Genomic DNA, 17503 nt, shown 5'->3' with positions numbered 1-17503 from the left:
ATTTATCCAGTCAGAAAAACACATGGGCTAGAGGGTCATAGGCATAGACGCTTTCATATCCTCAGAGGATAGTTACTTATTCAGGATTTATTCATTTATTACACCCTGGGGCTAGCTGCTAAACAGAGTCCGCTCAATTTATTTGGTGGACACATACACAGAGGGGAGATGTGGGCTGAACCAACGAAGAACCTGGGAATCCAGTGGTACTGTTTAACCAAATGAATTACATTACTGATGATAAGGATGAGGGTTATTAATAAAATTATTATTTCCTTTAGAATTTTCATTATTGCCTTGAAACTTTTCAAATATCTATTGGGAAACATTTAAGGCTTGCTGGATGATGACATATAATGTATTCATAAAGAATGCATAAAGACAAAAACTGAGGTTGGATTAACCCATTCAAGAGTATTTTGGGCCTTGATGCCCGGAGGAAAAAAAGTGATCCACTGGAATACTATAATAATAATAATAATAATAATAATAATAATGATAATAATAATAATAATAATAATAATAAGTATTATGTAATATTACGTTTGTTTATTTATTTATTCATTCATTCAGTAAGGTATGTTTATTGATGAAGCTGTAACACATTCACACTGCTTTACAATGTAGGTGATTGTATGCCTAATATGGGAAATAAAATAATAATAATAATTAAAATCATAATAGTAGTAATAATAATGATAAGAATAAAAAAGTAGCTGTAATAGTAATAATTATAACAATAATAATAACAATAATAATTACAAAGAAGGAAAAAAATACTTGCAGTATTCCAGTAGATTAATTACTTAGTTAAAAATGCTTTGTTATACTGCGTACACCACAGCGTTCGTTATAGCAGCAATTAGAAAATCACATTGTGATGCCTTTAGTGGACGCATGGAATATTCTTCCTGCAGAAGAGATGGCTGCAAATACAATGAAGGAGTTAAAACCTTAAACTTAATGCATAAGGCTATCCTTCATATAACTTAGGGTCAAGGACTATATATAGAGTGTTCAAAATATTGGATAGACTAGATAGGCCAAATAGTTATTAGAAATGATTTATTCATTTCTTATTATTATTATGTGCTTGTTTATTTATATTATTGATTATTTCTGCTCTAAGACAGTTTCTTTAATTAATAATCTTTACCTCAGATAGTCATATACTCCCATTCACAGTGATACCAAATATGTATACACCAACTAATGTATATGATTACTAGCACCAAGAACAAAGACAGTTTACATGTAAATCTCTGTCATACCCAGTGCATAAATTATATGGGAATAAACAATATATTCAAAAGTCAATAATAGATAGGATTGGGGTAGAAAAAGACATGAATAGGTGGGATACTCAGGATAGTAATGTACAGGAGGGATCTGGTGTGTCATTTCAATTGTCTCATTGCAAAGTGCACTGAAGTTAGGTGTGCAGTCCTGTTATAGAAAATTTGCAAGATGGTTTTATTTAATGTAATTAATCAGGTAGGGGTTAAAAGTACCTTCACAAGCGTATCTTCAGATTTAAGAATTTCTGCTGAGCTAAGAAAATATATATATATATACCGTATATCCCGGCGTATAAGACGACTTTTGAACCCCGAATTTTCTTCTGAAAAGTCGGGGGTCGTCTTTTACGCCGGGTATTGGGGTCCAGCATAGAAATACTTATGATTATCGTGCTGGCTCCTGTGTGCGGCTGCAGGCGGGGGCCGGCCAGAGCATGTGCAAACTAATAACTGTATACTTAAAAACCAGGGTGCCTCCAGCTGTTGTGAAACTACAACTCCCAGCATGCCCGGACCGGCAAAGGCTGTCCTGGCATGCTGGTAGTTGTAGTTTCACAACAGCTGGAGGCACCCTGGTTTTTAGTATTCATGAATTAGTTTTTACATGCTCTGGCCGGCCCCCGCCTGCAGCCACACACAGGAGCCGGCACGATAATCGTAAGTATTCCTATGCCGGACATCCCTGTGTCCCGAAAAATCTTTTCGGGACATAAGGATGTCCGCAGGTCACTTATCATTCCCCGCCCGCCGCGCGTCCTCCTCCGTTCCTTCTGCGCTTCTCCACCTCTCTATGGTTGTACGCACGTGACGTCAGTGACGTCCCGTGCGTATAACCATAGAGGCACAGGAGGACCGGAGGAGGACGAGCGCGGCCGGGGCCTGGTGAGTGACCGGCGGCGCGTCATCTACAGTGTTCCGATCACCGCTCATCTGGTCCCGGGACTGCTGCTATGGTCCATAGGCCATAGCAGTAGATTGTGACCCCGGGCCAGAGGAGCGGTGACCGGAACACTGTGGGGGGCAGTACATAGACATAAAGCCTCCAGCCATACACTCTATATGGCTGGAAGTTGTATGTCTGTGGGGGGAGCTGCCTACTATTGTGGGGGGGGGGGGGAGCTGCCGACCTAAGGTGGGGGGGAGGGGGGAGCTGCCGACCTAATGTGGGGGAGCTGCCGACCTAATGTGGAGGAGCTGCCGACATAATGTGGGGGAGCTGCCGACCTAATGTGGGGGAACATGCTGCCGACCTAATGTGGGGGAGCTGCCGACCTAATGTGGGGGAAATGCCGACGTAATGTGGCGGAACATGCTGCCGACCTAATGTGGCGGAACATGCTGCCGACCTAATGTGGGGGAACATGCTGCCGACCTAATGTGAGGGAACATGCTGCCGACCTAATGTGGGGGAGCTGCCGACCTAATGTGGGGGAGCTGCCGACCTAATGTGGGGGAACATGCTGCTGACCTAATGTGGGGGAGCTGCCGACCTAATGTGGGGGAACATGCTGCCGACCTAATGTGGGGGAACATGCTGCCGACCTAATGTGGGGGAACATGCTGCCGACCTAATGTGGGGGAACATGCTGCCGACCTAATGTGGGGGAACATGCTGCCGACCTAATGTGGGGGAACATGCTGCCGACCTAATGTGGGGGAACTATAAGGTACTGTACATAGTGGTAGGAGGGGTAGTCTTATACGGCAAGTATATCCCAAACTCTATATTTTAACTGTAAAAGTTGGGGGTCGTCTTATACGCCCAGTCGTCTTATACACCGGCATATACGGTATATATATATATATATATATATATATATATATATATATATATTTATTTATTTTTTATTTTATTTTTTTCAATTACACAACAGAGCAAAATGTGGCTAGACCAATCGCCTTAAATCCCCAGCACTTAATTCCCCTGCAGTAGATAGCATAGAGGCTGTAAATAAAATGCAGGAGGAGGAGTGAAGCAGTCATAGGGGATGGAAATGTTGGGCACTTAAATCAAGTAGCCCTGCCTGTGGGCACTTGCTGCTTATTTGCATAATTAAGAAAAACCCTCATAAGTGGAAATTCACAACTCTATGGTACTTCAATGAAGGTGCATCTAACCCTAGCTGGAAAGAAATTAGTTACACAATGTGAAACCATCCGCCAGACTCCCTTCAATAAACTTGGCACATTTGCCCCACTGTGTACCAGATACTGAAATCTATGGTATTTATGCCAGAATAAAAAAAGTAATCAAAATATTGGTGTACCCAAAAATTGTACCTATAAAACAACACAAAAAGCTTTTGAACAGCTCTATTGAGAGAACATAAAACAAAAGAAATACAAAAACATAAATACATTTTTTTTTCAGCACGTCATGTGACCCAAAATGGTGTAATTAAAGACTAGAACTTATTGTGAAAAAAAACAAATATTCATATGGCTTTATCAACAGAGAAGTAAAAAAAAAAAAAAAAGTTATGGCAGGGGATGAACAAAACAAACAAAATAAAAAAGAACAAGCAAGCAAACAAATAGACAAAGTCAGATAGGCTGTGTCGGTAAAGGGTTAATGACAGGTGCCCAATGATGCTAGTGGATGCCTGCTTTTTGGTGATGATTATGTCCAGAGTTTACAATAAGGAAATCTTTGTGCTGTTGATTCGTTGAAGAAAACATTATATTCCATAATAGACTTCCCACAGGGGATGCTGAGCCCAAGTCATCTGTTTCTTCATATTGCTTTTAAACATGCTCTTGCATTATAGATTAGATATACAGAATGGAACTGTTTGGACTAAAGCTTTTTACAAATGCTAACAAATCAAATATTTTAATGTTAAACTAGACAAAGAAAAAAGGTTTTGGGGAATTTGTTGACATTTTATTGGCTCTGGAGAAGCATATATTGAGCCATACAGTATATTCAGTGGCATATGCACCATAAAAGAATTCCATACAGCTTGCAAACAACCTGCAACAGGTATATTTACGGCATCCTTGAGAGTACTTTTGGGTGGTCTTATCTTAATTTTGTAGCAACAAAGTGTGTCTCTTCTACATTCTACTTGGAGGGAGATTGAGCATGGAAATAACATTTGCTCAATCATATAGATTGAACTAGATGGGAGTAATGTATACACTGTGTGTAGTTCATCTGTACCTGCTTTCAAGCAGCTCAGTAAGACTTAAAGGGGTATTCCGTTCCTAGACATCTTGTCTGATGTCTGATCACGGGTGTCCTACAGCTGGGGACCCCCGCAATCTCCCTGCTGCACCCGGCATTTGTTTAAAGCGTTGGGTGCAGCGCCGGAGGCTCGTGCCATCACAACCACACCCCCTCAATGCAAGTCTATGGGAGGGGGTGTGACGGCCATCACGCCCCCTCCCATAGACTTGCATTAAAGGGGACATGACCATGATATCATGAGCGGGGCGTGGCCGTGACATCACGAGCCTCCACCCTGTTTCGCCAGTCATCCGGCATGGAGCGAAGTTCGCTCTGTACACTGGATGTCTGGGGTGCCGCAGCCCAAGATAGCGGGGGTCCCCAAGTGGCAGGACCCCCACAATCAGACATCTTATCCCCTATCCTTTGGATAGGGGATAAGATGTCTGAGGGTGGAGTACCCCTTTAACGCATGTGCAATGTGTTTGTGGAATCTGTATAACGTTAATATGGTTTGCTAATATGTTAATATGTAAACTTTACATGAATAATATGTTTTGAGAAATCAATGTAACTTTTAGTCATATACAGTGGGGCAAAACAGTATTGGGTCGGCCTCCAATTGTGCAAGTCTCCCACTTAAAAAGATGAGAGGCCTGTAATTTTCATCATAGGTATAACTCAACTACAAGAGACATAATGAGAAAAAAAATCCATAAAATAACATTTTCTGATTTTTAAAGAATTTATTTGTAAATTATGGTGGAAAATAAGTAGTTGGTCACCTACAAACTAGCAAAATTTCTGGCTCTCATAGACCTGTAACTTTTTCTTTAAGAGTCTTCTCTGTCCTCCACTTGTTACCTGTATTCATGACCCCTGTTTGAACTTGTTATCAGTATAAAAGACACCTGTCCACAACCTCAAACAGTCACACTCCAAACTCCACTATGGCCAAGACCAAGGAGTTGTCGAAGGACACCAGAAACAAAATTGTAGACCTGCACCAGGCTGGGAAGACTGAATTTGCAATAGGCAAGCAGCTTGGTGTGAAGAAATCAACTGTGGGAGCAATTATTAGAAAGTAGAAGACATACAAGACCACTGATAATTTCCCTCGATCTGGGGCTCCACGCAACAAAGGAGTGGCTTCGTAAGAAGCATTTCAAGGTCCTGGAATGGACTAGCCAGTCTTCAGATCTCAACCCCATAGAAAGTCTTTGGAGGGAGTTGAAAGTCCGCGTTGCCCAATGACTGCCCCAAAACATCGCTGTTCTAGAGTAGATCTGCATGGGGGAATGAGCCAAAATACCAGCAACAGTGTGTGAAAACCTTGTGAAGACTTACAGAAAACATTGGACCTCTGTCATTGCCAACAAAGGGTATTGAGATGATCTTTTGTTATTGACCAAATACTTATTTTCCACTATCATTTGCAAATGAATTCTTTAAAAATCAGACAATGTGATTTTATGGATTTTTTTCTCATTGTCTCTCATAGTTGAGGTATACCTATGATGAAAATTACAGGCCTCTCTCACCTTTTTATGTGGGAGAACTTGCACAATTGGTGGCTGACAAAATACTTTTTTTGCCCCACTGTATGGACAATGTACACTGGTTTTCATAGAGTGATTGCTTTAAGAATGCCATCATAAATGAATGAAATTGTCTAGTGTACAATGTGCATTGATGGAAGTCCTAGGGATTGTCTCCTGTCATGATTTTGCTGACATGCACTTGCATTCCTTATATATACTACATGGTTCAAGGTTTTACCACAATTAGTAGCTGTAACATAACCTCCAGGCATGCAGAACCTAGTGTCTCTTCAACAATGACATTGTAATGCAAATAATAATGTGTACATTGTATAGGGGGCAAATGTTCACCTATCAAGGCTTTGTTAATGAATACAGCAAGGCTGATTAAAATCTATCATTGGGAAGCTGTAAAGGGCACATGTGGGATTTCATCTCTCTCCATAGGTCGAGCATTGTTTCACATACATTGTATAGGCTTTATAAATGGAAAGGCAGGAAATTACCTGATAGACATACACAATGTCTTAGCACCTTCATCTAATCTAAAGACTTTATCAGAAGAAAAGCCAACGTGTAAAGATAATTTCTGAGATATGTCTATATTCATATAAAGGAAGTGATGATATGTGTAGATGTACAATGAAAAACACATTGGAGGATGTTTGCTTATGTATTCCTTTTTTAGTAATTTTTTTCTTACAATTTTTTTGCTTATGTACAACTTATTTATCAACTGCTTTCAGCCTGCTGATAAATTTCTTTCATGTAAGCAATTTTTCTTTTTATTTTGCTTTGTTAGTGGCTTTTTCTGCTCCATGCAAAAAATTGCAGAAAAAAGAGAGTAGTCGCAAGTGCAACTTTTTTGCAACAATTTTAAGCAAAAAAAAAACCTACCGTATATACTCGAGTATAAGCCGAGTTTTTCAGCACGATTTTTTGTGCTGAAAACACCCCCCTCGGCTTATACTCGAGTGAACTCCCCCACCCGCAGTGGTCTTCAACCTGCGGACCTCCAGAGGTTTCAAAACTACAACTCCCAGCAAGCCCGGGCAGCCATCGGCTGTCCGGGCTTGCTGGGTGTTGTAGTTTTGAAACCTCCGGAGGTCCGCAGGTTGAAGACCACTGCGGCCTTCAACATCATCCAGCCCCCTCTCACCCCCTTTAGTTCTGAGTACTCACCTCCGCTCGGCGCTGGTCCGGTCCTGCAGGACTGTCCGGTGAGGAGGTGGTCCAGTGGGATAGTGGTTCCGGGCTGCTATCTTCACCGGGGAGGCCTCTTCTAAGCGCTTCGGGCCCGGCCTCAGAATAGTCACGTTGCCGTGACAACGACGCAGAGGTGCGTTCATTGCCAACGTACTTCTGCGTCATTGTCAAGGCAACGCCTCTATTCCGGGCCGGAAGCGCGGAGAAGAGGCGCCCCCGGTGAAGATAGCAGCCCGGACCACCTCCCCACCGGACCACCTCCTCACCGGACAGCCCTGCAGGACCGGACCAGCGCCGAGCGGAGGTGAGTACTCAGAACTAAAGGGGGTGAGAGGGGGGCTGGATGATGTTGAAGGCCGATGGCTGCCCGGGCTTGCTGGGAGTTGTAGTTTTGAAACCTCTGGAGGTCCGCAGGTTGAAGACCACTGAGGGCGAATGATGAGAAGAGGATGATGAAGGGGGGGTGTGGGGATGATGAAGGGGGGGTGGGGATGATGAAGGGGGGGGTGTGGGATGATTACAAGGGGATGATGAAGGGGGGATGTGTGGGATGATAAGGGGATGATGAAGGGGGGATGTGCGGGATGATAAGGGGATGATGAAGGGGGGATGTGTGGGATGATAAGGGGATGATGAAGGGGGGATGTGCGGGATGATAAGGGGATGATGAAGGGGGGATGTGTGGGATGATGACAAGGGGATGATGAAGGGGGATGTGTGGGATGATAAGGGGATGATGAAGGGGGGATGTGTGGGATGATGACAAGGGGATGATGATGAGGATGTTAATGACGGGTCTGGATGATGACAGGGGGGGATGAGGTATTTCCCACCCTAGGCTTATACTCGAGTCAATAACTTTTCCTGGGATTTTGGGTTGAAATTAGGGGTCTCGGCTTATACTCGGGTCGGCTTATACTCGAGTATATACGGTACTAAATACTTTCATAAATGTCCCCCATTGTCTTTTGTATAGGAAGAAAACTGCATAATGTACAAAATTGGCATAACATATAATTAGAGGCACCACTATGAGAGCCTATGCTTTTTAAAGACATGCCTGAAGAGATGTTGGCTTAAAGGGGTACTCCGCCCTTAGACATCTTATCCCCTATCCAAAAAATAGTGCGCAGCACCCGGCATTCATTTTGAATGCAGGATGCGGAAGGCGGGGTTTTTTGACATCACGGTAACGCCCCTCGTTATGTCACGACACGCCCTCTCAATGCAGGTCTATGGGAGGGGGCGTGACGTCCATAGACTTGCATTGAGGGGGCGGGGTGTGATGTCAAGAGGGGGCAAAATGTTCCGAACCCTGGGGCAGCGGAGTACCCCTTTAACTGGAAGTCATAAGGTAACCAATAACCATGTAGTTGACAGGCAAAAGTAATCACCAGCTGTTGTTTTACGAAAATAAGTTTTCCAAGTGTACTGTAGCACATTTTTTCCCTCACACGTGCATACCACATACCTATATCTAAGTAGTGCACTTTTTTTGTACCTGTTAATCTGTAACAAGCCTACATACAGTGAAAGGCCAGGGAAAAGTAATCACTGGCTGTTGTTTTATGAAAATACGTTTTCCAAGTGTACTGTAGCACATTTTTTTTGCCCTCATACATGCATTCCACATACCTACATCTAAGAAGTGTACCATTTTGTACCTGTTAATCTGTCAAGGGCCTACATACTGTGAAAGCTCAAACAAAAGTACTCATCAGCTGGTGTTTTACAAACATTCAGTGTACGAGTTTTTAGGTGTATTGTAGAGCATTTTTCTTCCCTAATCAGTGCATACCGCATACCTACATCTAAGTAGTGTACTATTTTGTACTTGTTACTCTGTCAAGGGCCTAGATACTGTGAAAGGACAGCCAATAGTACACACCTGCTGCTGTTCTAGACAAATACTGTTTTAAGTGTAGTGAAGCGTATTGTACTCCCCTCATATATACGCAATAAGTATGTCAGGAAGAGTATTGCCAGGACATGCACAGAGTAGTGGCAGAGGCCTAAATTCATCAGGCACAGGCAGAGGTCGCACCAGAGTAGGGGTTTGCGGCAGCTAAAGTCGCAGCGAGAGACCTGAGCTCCTGGTGTCAGCCAGTAGTCGTGTCGCGACCAGCAACCCAGCAGCCGTGATTGATCTGTTCACTCGGTCATCCACTTCATCTCAAGTGACATCCGACACCCCAAGTCAACAGTCGGTGGGTTCCTCGCACTCAACCCTCAGTTGGCATGGCCCTCCTGCTGCTGCTGCCACCTCCAGGCTCTGTCATTGTGCTGCTCTATGGTCTCCTCATGCTACTGCTACCACCTCCAGGCATGTGCCGCAATAGGGTCTCCTCATGCTGAGCTGCCAATTCCAGCCTCTCTCATTTTGCTGCTCTATGGTCTCCTCATGCTGATGCTGCCAATTCCAGCCTCTCTCATTGTGCTGCTCTTTGGTCTCCAAATTCTGATGCTACTGCCTCCACGCTCTGTCATTGTGCCACCATATGGTCTCCTCATACTGATGCTACCATCTCCAGGCACTGTCATTGTGCCGCTATATGGTCTCCTCATGCTGATGCTGCCACCTCCAGGCTTTCTAATTGTGTTGCTCAATGGTCTCCTCATGCTGATGCTGCCACCTCCGGGCTCTATAATTGTGCTGCTCTATGGTCTCCTCATGCTGATGCTACCACCTCCAGGCTCTCTCATTGTGCTGCCATGGATACTGCAAAACATAATTAAGGTGCTGGTCCCCAGTTTCAGTAATTCCTTGCATTAGGGTCACTTTCAGGACTCCTGATGCCACCTTCAGGCTGTGCCATTCAGCCACTATGTGGTATCCTCATGCTTCAGCCACCTCCAGACTGTGCCATTTAGACACTATATGGGCTCCATATGCTTTCCCCACCTCCAGGCTGTGTCATTCAGCCAATATATTGTTTTCTGATGCTGCTGGGACTGTCTTGGATATTACCTAATTTTTTTTTTTGGTAGCACTAGCAAACATACATGCCTAATAAAGATTTCAAAATTGATCTTTTAATGTTAGGGGTTGTGAAGCCCTCTTATGTACGCCCTCTTATGATCCAGGCTGTGTGTTTCAGGAACTACTTGGCATAACTGATGCTGATGGGCCTGTGCCTGATTTTTTTTTTTTATGTTAGCACTAGCTAACATACATGTTCTGTACAGATTTCAATATTCACCTTTTAATGTTAGGGGTTATTAAGCCCTCTTGTGTACTTCTGCTGCTGCCTGATCCAGGATGTGTGTTTCAGCAACTATATGGTTTAGTGATGCTGCTGGGCCTGGGCCTAACATTTTTTGATGTTAGCACTAGCTAACATACATCTTCTATTCATATTTCAACATTAACACTTTAATGTTAGGGGTTGTGAAGCCCTCTTATAAACTCATGTTGATGCCTGCTCCAGGCTGTGTGTTTCAGGAACTACTTGGTTGATGCTGCTGGGCTTGGGCCTTACATTTTTGGATGTTAGCACTAGCTTACATACATGCTTAATTGAGATTTCAACATTGATCTTTCAATCTTAGGGGTTATAAAACCCTTTTGTGCACCCATGCTGCTGACTGCTCCTGTCTGTGTCATTCAGCAACTACATGGTTTTTATGATGCTGCTAGGCTTGGGCCTTAACCCCTTAATGACGCAGGACGTATATTTACGTCCTGCGCCGGATCCCGCGATATGAAGCGGAATCGCGCCGCGATCTCGCATCATATCTCGTTGGTCCCGGCGCTCATCAACGGCCGGGACCCGCGGCTAATACCACACATTGCCGATTGCGGCAATGTGCGGTATTAACCCTTTAGACCGCTGCTTCTAAAGTGAAACTGAAAGTGACCCTGCTGCTCAGTCGGGCTGTTCGGGACCGCTGTGGTGAAATCGCGGTGTCCCGAACAGCTTACAGGACACCGGGAGGGCCCTTATCTGCCTCCTCGGTGTCCGATCGGCGAATGACTGCTCCGTGCCTGAGATCCAGGCAGGAGCAGTCAAGCGCCGATAACACTGATCACAGGCATGTTAATACACGCCTGTGATCTGTGTAAAAGATCAGTGTGTGCAGTGTTATAGGTCCCTATGGGACCTATAACACTGCAAAAAAAAAAGTAAAAAAAAAGTGTTAATAAAGGTCATTTAACCCCTTCCCTAATAAAAGTTTGAATCACACCCCTTTTCCCATAAAAAAAATAAAACAGTGTAAAATAAAATTAAAATAAACATATGTGGTATTGCCGCATGCGTAAATGTCCGAATTATAAAAATATATAATTAATTAAACCGCACGGTCAATGGCGTACGCGCAAAAAAATTCCAAAGTCAACAAAAGCGCATTTTGGTCACTTTTTATACCATTAAAAAAATTATAAAAAGTGATCAAAAAGTCCGATCAAAACAAAAATCATACCGATAAAAACTTCAGATCATGGTGCAGAAGATGACATTTTTAAACGCATAAATTTTCCTGCATGTAGTTATGATTTTTTCCAGAAGTGCGACAAAATCAAACCTATATAAGTAGGGTATCATTTTAACCGTATGGACCTACAGAATAATGATAAGGTGTAATTTTTACCGAAATATGCACTGCGTAGAAACGGAAGCCCCCAAAAGTTACAAAATGGCGTTTTTTCTTCGATTTTGTCGCACAATGATTTTTGTTCCAATTCGCCGTGCATTTTTGGGTAAAATGACTAATTTCACTGCAAAGTAGAATTGGCGATGCAAAAAATAAGTCATAATATGGATTTTTAGGTGGAAAATTTAAAGGGTTTTGATTTTTAAAAGGTAAGGAGGAAAAAACGAAAGTGCGAAAACTGAAAAACCCTGAGTCCTTAAGGGGTTAAATTTTGGATGTTAGCACTAGCTTACATACATGCTTAATTGAGATTTCAAAATTGATCTTTCAATCTTATGGGTTATGAAACCCTCTTGTGTACTGCCGATGCCTTCTTCTGACTGTGTCTTTCAGGAACTACTTGGTTTACGTATGCTGCCGGTCTTGGGCTTTACATTTTTGGATGGTAGCACTAGCTAACATACATCTTCAATAGAGATTTCAACATTCATCTTTTAATCTTATGGGTTGTAATTTTTTTAAGACTGAGGTCCTTTGGCCATCGACATCATATTACCTGTGGAATTATCACAAGAATCCAATGTAACGTGTTGGAGCAATAGCAATGAACCATAATTGATTAAATGAAACATTCGTACTTTCATAATCAGGGGGGCACTGAGAGGCAGGGGTTGGAACAGGTGGTATCTCCCCTAGTGGAGGACCGCCAGCTCGATGCTCACCAGAATGGGTAATGAAAAAATTTAATTTTCACATCAAATTACATTAAATATGACATAAAAGATCTCTTTATCCTCTTCAATTTTGACACCTTACGGTCTCCCTGCTGCCACATAGACGCTTTGCAGCAATGATTCTAATGGCAATGCCTGCAATCTGCATGTCATATTGAATAACAGTATGATTTCACTAACCCAGCACACTCCCTATGCATGTTACAGCAAGGCAAAGTGTTCTCCACCCCTACTGGGGCTCTCTGTAGGCCAGAAATAGCCGTTTTTAATATAGTTTTGCGGCAAACTTTTCAAAAAAAATTGGCAAATCGGACAAATCGAAATTTTGAAAAGTTCGCTCATCTCTAGTAAAGGTACGGAAGGGTCCATCTGTATTACTTTAGTTGCTTAGTTTTGAGCTCCTCACCCACCCCTCTGCTATCTAGTTCTTGTACACTGGTATCCTAAAATGCATAAAGCCTAAGCCTATTGGTTAGCAGTTTTAAAGGGATTGTCCAGGGAAAAACTTATTTTTATATATCAACTGGCTCCAGAAAGTTAAACAGATTTGTAAATTACTTCTATTAAAAAATCTTAATCATTTCAGTACTTATGAGCTGATGAAGTTGAGTTGTTCTTTTCTGTCTAAGTGCTCTCTGATGACACGTGTCTCGGGAACCGCCCAGTTTAGAAGAAAATCCCCATAGCAAACCTCTTCTACTATGTGCAGTTCCCGGGACAAGCAGAGATGTCAGCAGAGAGCACTGTTGCCAGACAGAAAACAACAACTCAACTTCAGCAACTGATAATTATTGAAAGGATTAAGATTTTTTTAATAGAAGTAATTTACAAATCTGTTTAACTTTCTAGAGCCAGTTGATATATAAAAAAAAAAAAAAAAAAAGTTTTTTTTCCTGGAATACCCCTTTAACCCCTTAAGGACGCAGGACGTAAATGTACGTCCTGGTGAGGTGGTACTTAACGCACCAGGACGTACATTTACGTCCTAAGCATAACCGCGGGCATCGGAGCGATGCCCGTGTCATGCGCGGCTGATCCCGGCTGCTGATCGCAGCCAGGGACCCGCCGGCAATGGCCGACGCCCGCGATCTCGCGGGCGTCCACCATTAACCCCTCAGGTGCCGGGATCAATACAGATCCCGGCATCTGCGGCAGTTCGCGATTAAAATGAACGATCGGATCGCCCGCAGCGCTGCTGCGGGGATCCGATCATTCATAACGCCGCACGGAGGTCCCCTCACCTTCCTCCGTGCGGCTCTCGGCGTCTCCTGCTCTGGTCTGTGATCGAGCAGACCAGAGCAGGAGATGACCGATAATACTGATCTGTTCTATGTCCTATACATAGAACAGATCAGTATTAGCAATCATGGTATTGCTATGAATAGTCCCCTATGGGGACTATTCAAGTGTAAAAAAAAATGTAAAAAAATGTAAAAGTAAAAGTAAAAAAAAAGTGAAAAATCCCCTCCCCCAATAAAAAAGTAAAACGTCCGTTTTTTCCTATTTTACCCCCAAAAAGCGTAAAAAAACATTTTTTATAGACATATTTGGTATCGACGCGTGCGTAAATGTCCGAACTATTAAAATAAAATGTTAATGATCCCGTACGGGGAACGGCGTGAACGAAAAAAATTTTTAAAAGTCCAAAATTCCTACTTTTTTAATACATTTTATTAAAAAAAAATTATAAAAAATGTATTAAAAGTTTTTTATATGCAAATGTGGTATCAAAAAAAAGTACAGATCATGGCGCAAAAAATGAGCCCCCATACCGCCGCTTATACGGAAAAATAAAAAAGTTATAGGTCATCAAAATAAAGGGATTATAAACGTACTAATTTGGTTAAAAAGTTTGTGATTTTTTTTAAGCGCAACAATAATATAAAAGTATATAATAATGGGTATCATTTTAATCGTATTGACCCTCAGAATAAAGAACACACGTCATTTTTACCATAAATTGTACGGCGTGAAAACGAAACCTTCCAAAATTAGCAAAATTGCGTTTTTCGTTTTAATTTCCCCACAAAAATAGTGTTTTTTGGTTGCGCCATACATTTTATGATATAATGAGTGATGTCTTTACAAAGGACAACTGGTCGCGCAAAAAACAAGCCCTCATACTAGTCTGTGGATGAAAATATAAAAGAGTTATGATTTTTAGAAAGCGAGGAGGAAAAAATGAAAACGTAAAAATTAAATTGTCTGAGTCCTTAAGGCCAAAATGGGCTGAGTCCTTAAGGGGTTAAAGTGTCCCTGACATTTTAAAAAACTTTGAAATGTCACAGATTATTATCCTATGTCATAGATGTATTATCCTACAGCGATCCTAGTCCAGCTTAGCTGGATGGACAGCTTTTCCTAAACAACAGGTGTACTTAAAGTCCATATAACAAACGTCCAGTCCCTGGTACTGACCACACAGCTAATAGAATAGTGCATTTTGTTATAAATGAAGTATGACAACTATGAAATTGGCGCTGGCTGTATCTGTACATAGATCAGTGATTCCCAACCAGGGTGCCTCCAGGTGTTGCAAAACTACAAATCCCAGCATGCCTGGACAGCCAAAGGCTGTCCAGGCATGCTGGGAGTTGTAGTTTTGCAACATCTGGAGGCACCCTGCTTGGGAAACACTGACATAGATAGATACAATACCTTAAGGTTCCCTGTAAATTCTAGAATATATGTAGGACAACTATATCATCAAATGTGCAGCTCTATGAATCAAACAGCTGCCTACCGAAAGATATATTCCAGGGAAGTATTGTGCCGCTGTTCGGGATCCTGTCCAGACAGTCTACTATAGACAGTGCTGTGTGTTGCCGTCTTACTCTAAGAGGTTCTTTTTCAATTTTACAAATTGCACGCATATGATCAGGTCTATGGATACAGTTTTTAGGTTAAACAAAAAACGTCAAAGTTACATTTCTGCAATGTCAATGTTGCCAGTGTAATGTATCCAGACACAGAGGATTTTTTTTTTTTTTTTTTTGTAAAGTTGCTATGTTTATCAGGCATTTTCTTCACCTCCCTCACTCTCCCGCTGTCTGCTTATCATTCTGCAGATCAAGCTGCACTTAAGCCATTTAGTCTGCAGTCAGTCTGACTGATACCTTTGTGGGCTGGGGGCAGTGACCATGTTGATGCCAGTCACTGACCAAGCATATCTCTCATTTTCTGCCCGTCAGATCCATTTTCTTTGGCTGATTTAGAATAAAGGTGAAGGACCTTGTTTAGTATACAACACAAGCTTTCAGGCAAATGGTCATGGATTAGAAAGAATACCAGGGGTTATTTATCATTGCGTTCTATTCCTTTTTTTGGTCTACATCTACAAATTTTGTTAAATTTCGCTTTAATAATGTTTTTTATTTTTTATTTTTTCAAAATCTAAAATCCGTAATTTTGACATTTTGGTGTTGCTAGACCATTTTTTAAAGTGATGGATGCAGTGGACACAAATTTATTATCTGCTTGTTTTTGATTTTTGTGCAAATTTTGCCACAACTGGCGCAAAAAAAAAAAAAAAAAACGCAAATCTAGACCACCTGAAAAAGAGAGAGAGAGAATACGGTAGAGAATAAAAACATTTAAAGACATAAAAAGTTTAAAAAAAACGTGCAAATGAAAAGTAAATCAGTTGTCCATCAGAAACAATCAGATATATATTTTTTAAGGTACCAAAAAAGGAATGGTAAAGACGTAAGAAACAATATGATTGTTAGCAATGGTCTAAGGCTGCTTTCACACTATAAAATTCATCCGTTAAAAAATCTGTTATAAATATCCGTTAGAAAATCTTTAAAAAAGAATGTTAAATGTCCGTTACAAAATCCCATTAAAGTCTGTGTGATTTTTTGATTATCCATTTTGGCCCGTCATGAACAATGGACGTTAGTTGTGACGGAAGAATTAATGGAACATGCTCTCATTTTTCTTCCATCACAAGCAAGGCCGGCCTTAGGTGTTCAGGCGCCCTGTGCAAGCTAACCTTGTGGCACCCCCCCCCCCCCCCTCCCATTACCCCATAAACATACACAAAGAGGAAAAAAAACTTTGTAACAAATATTTTTTTTATATATTTAATCATTCCCCTACCTTCTTAATCAGTCCCATGTCCCCCTTCACCAGTCCCCTGCCCCCCTTAATCAGATGCAGTATAGTTCCCCACATTAGGTGCAGTATAGTTCCCCCACATTAGGTGCAGTATAGTTCCCCCACATTAGGTGCAGTATAGTTCCCCACATTAGGTGCAGTATAGTTCCCCACATTAGGTGCAGTATAGTTCCCCCACATTAGGTGCAGTACAGTTTCCCCCACATTAGGTGCAGTATAGTTCCCCCACATTAGGTGCAGTATAGTTCCCCCACATTAGGTGCAGTATAGTTCCCCACATTAGGTGCAGTATGGCTCTCCACATTAGGTGCAGTATAGTTCCCCCACACTAGGTGCAGTATAGTTCCCCACATTAGGTGCAGTATAGTTCTCCACATTAGATGCAGTATAGTTCTCCACATTAGGTGCAGTATAGTTCCCCCACATTAGGTGCAGTATAGTCCCCCACATTAGGTGCAGTATAGTTCCCCCACATTAGGTGCAGTATAGCTCCCCCACATTAGGTGCAGTATAGTTCCCCCACATTAGGTGCAGTTTAGTTCCCCACATTAGGTGCAGTATAGTTCCCCCACGTTAGGTGCAGTATAGCTCCCCCACATTAGGTGCAGTATAGTTCCCCCACATTAGGTGCAGTTTAGTTCCCCACATTAGGTGCAGTATAGCTCTCCACATTAAGTGCAGTATAGTTCTCCACATTAGGTTGGCAGTATAGTTCCCCCACATTAGGTGCAGTACAGCCCCCCACATTAGGTGCAGTATAGTTCCCCCACATTAGTGCAGTACATTTCCCCACATTAGGTGCAGTATAGTTCCCCCACATTAGGTGCAGTATAGCTCCCCACA

The 17503-nt window shown here is 42.2% G+C and overlaps 1 long non-coding RNA gene across 1 annotated transcript in view; it reads right to left on the bottom strand.

The window, feature by feature from the left end:
* Positions 1 to 806: 806 nt before the first annotated feature.
* LOC130301189 (uncharacterized) overlaps positions 807 to 17503 on the bottom strand; it is a 47675-nt gene continuing 30978 nt past the window's right edge. The window contains exon 3 of the long non-coding RNA XR_008851877.1: positions 807 to 926. This is a non-coding gene — a long non-coding RNA (uncharacterized LOC130301189). The remainder of the gene's footprint in view (positions 927 to 17503) is intronic.

Source organism: Hyla sarda, chromosome 1 (genome assembly GCF_029499605.1).
Source record: "Hyla sarda isolate aHylSar1 chromosome 1, aHylSar1.hap1, whole genome shotgun sequence".
NCBI lineage: Eukaryota > Metazoa > Chordata > Amphibia > Anura > Hylidae > Hyla > Hyla sarda.
Note: the sequence above shows the minus strand (reverse complement) of the source record. Positions and strands in the feature narration are given on the sequence as shown.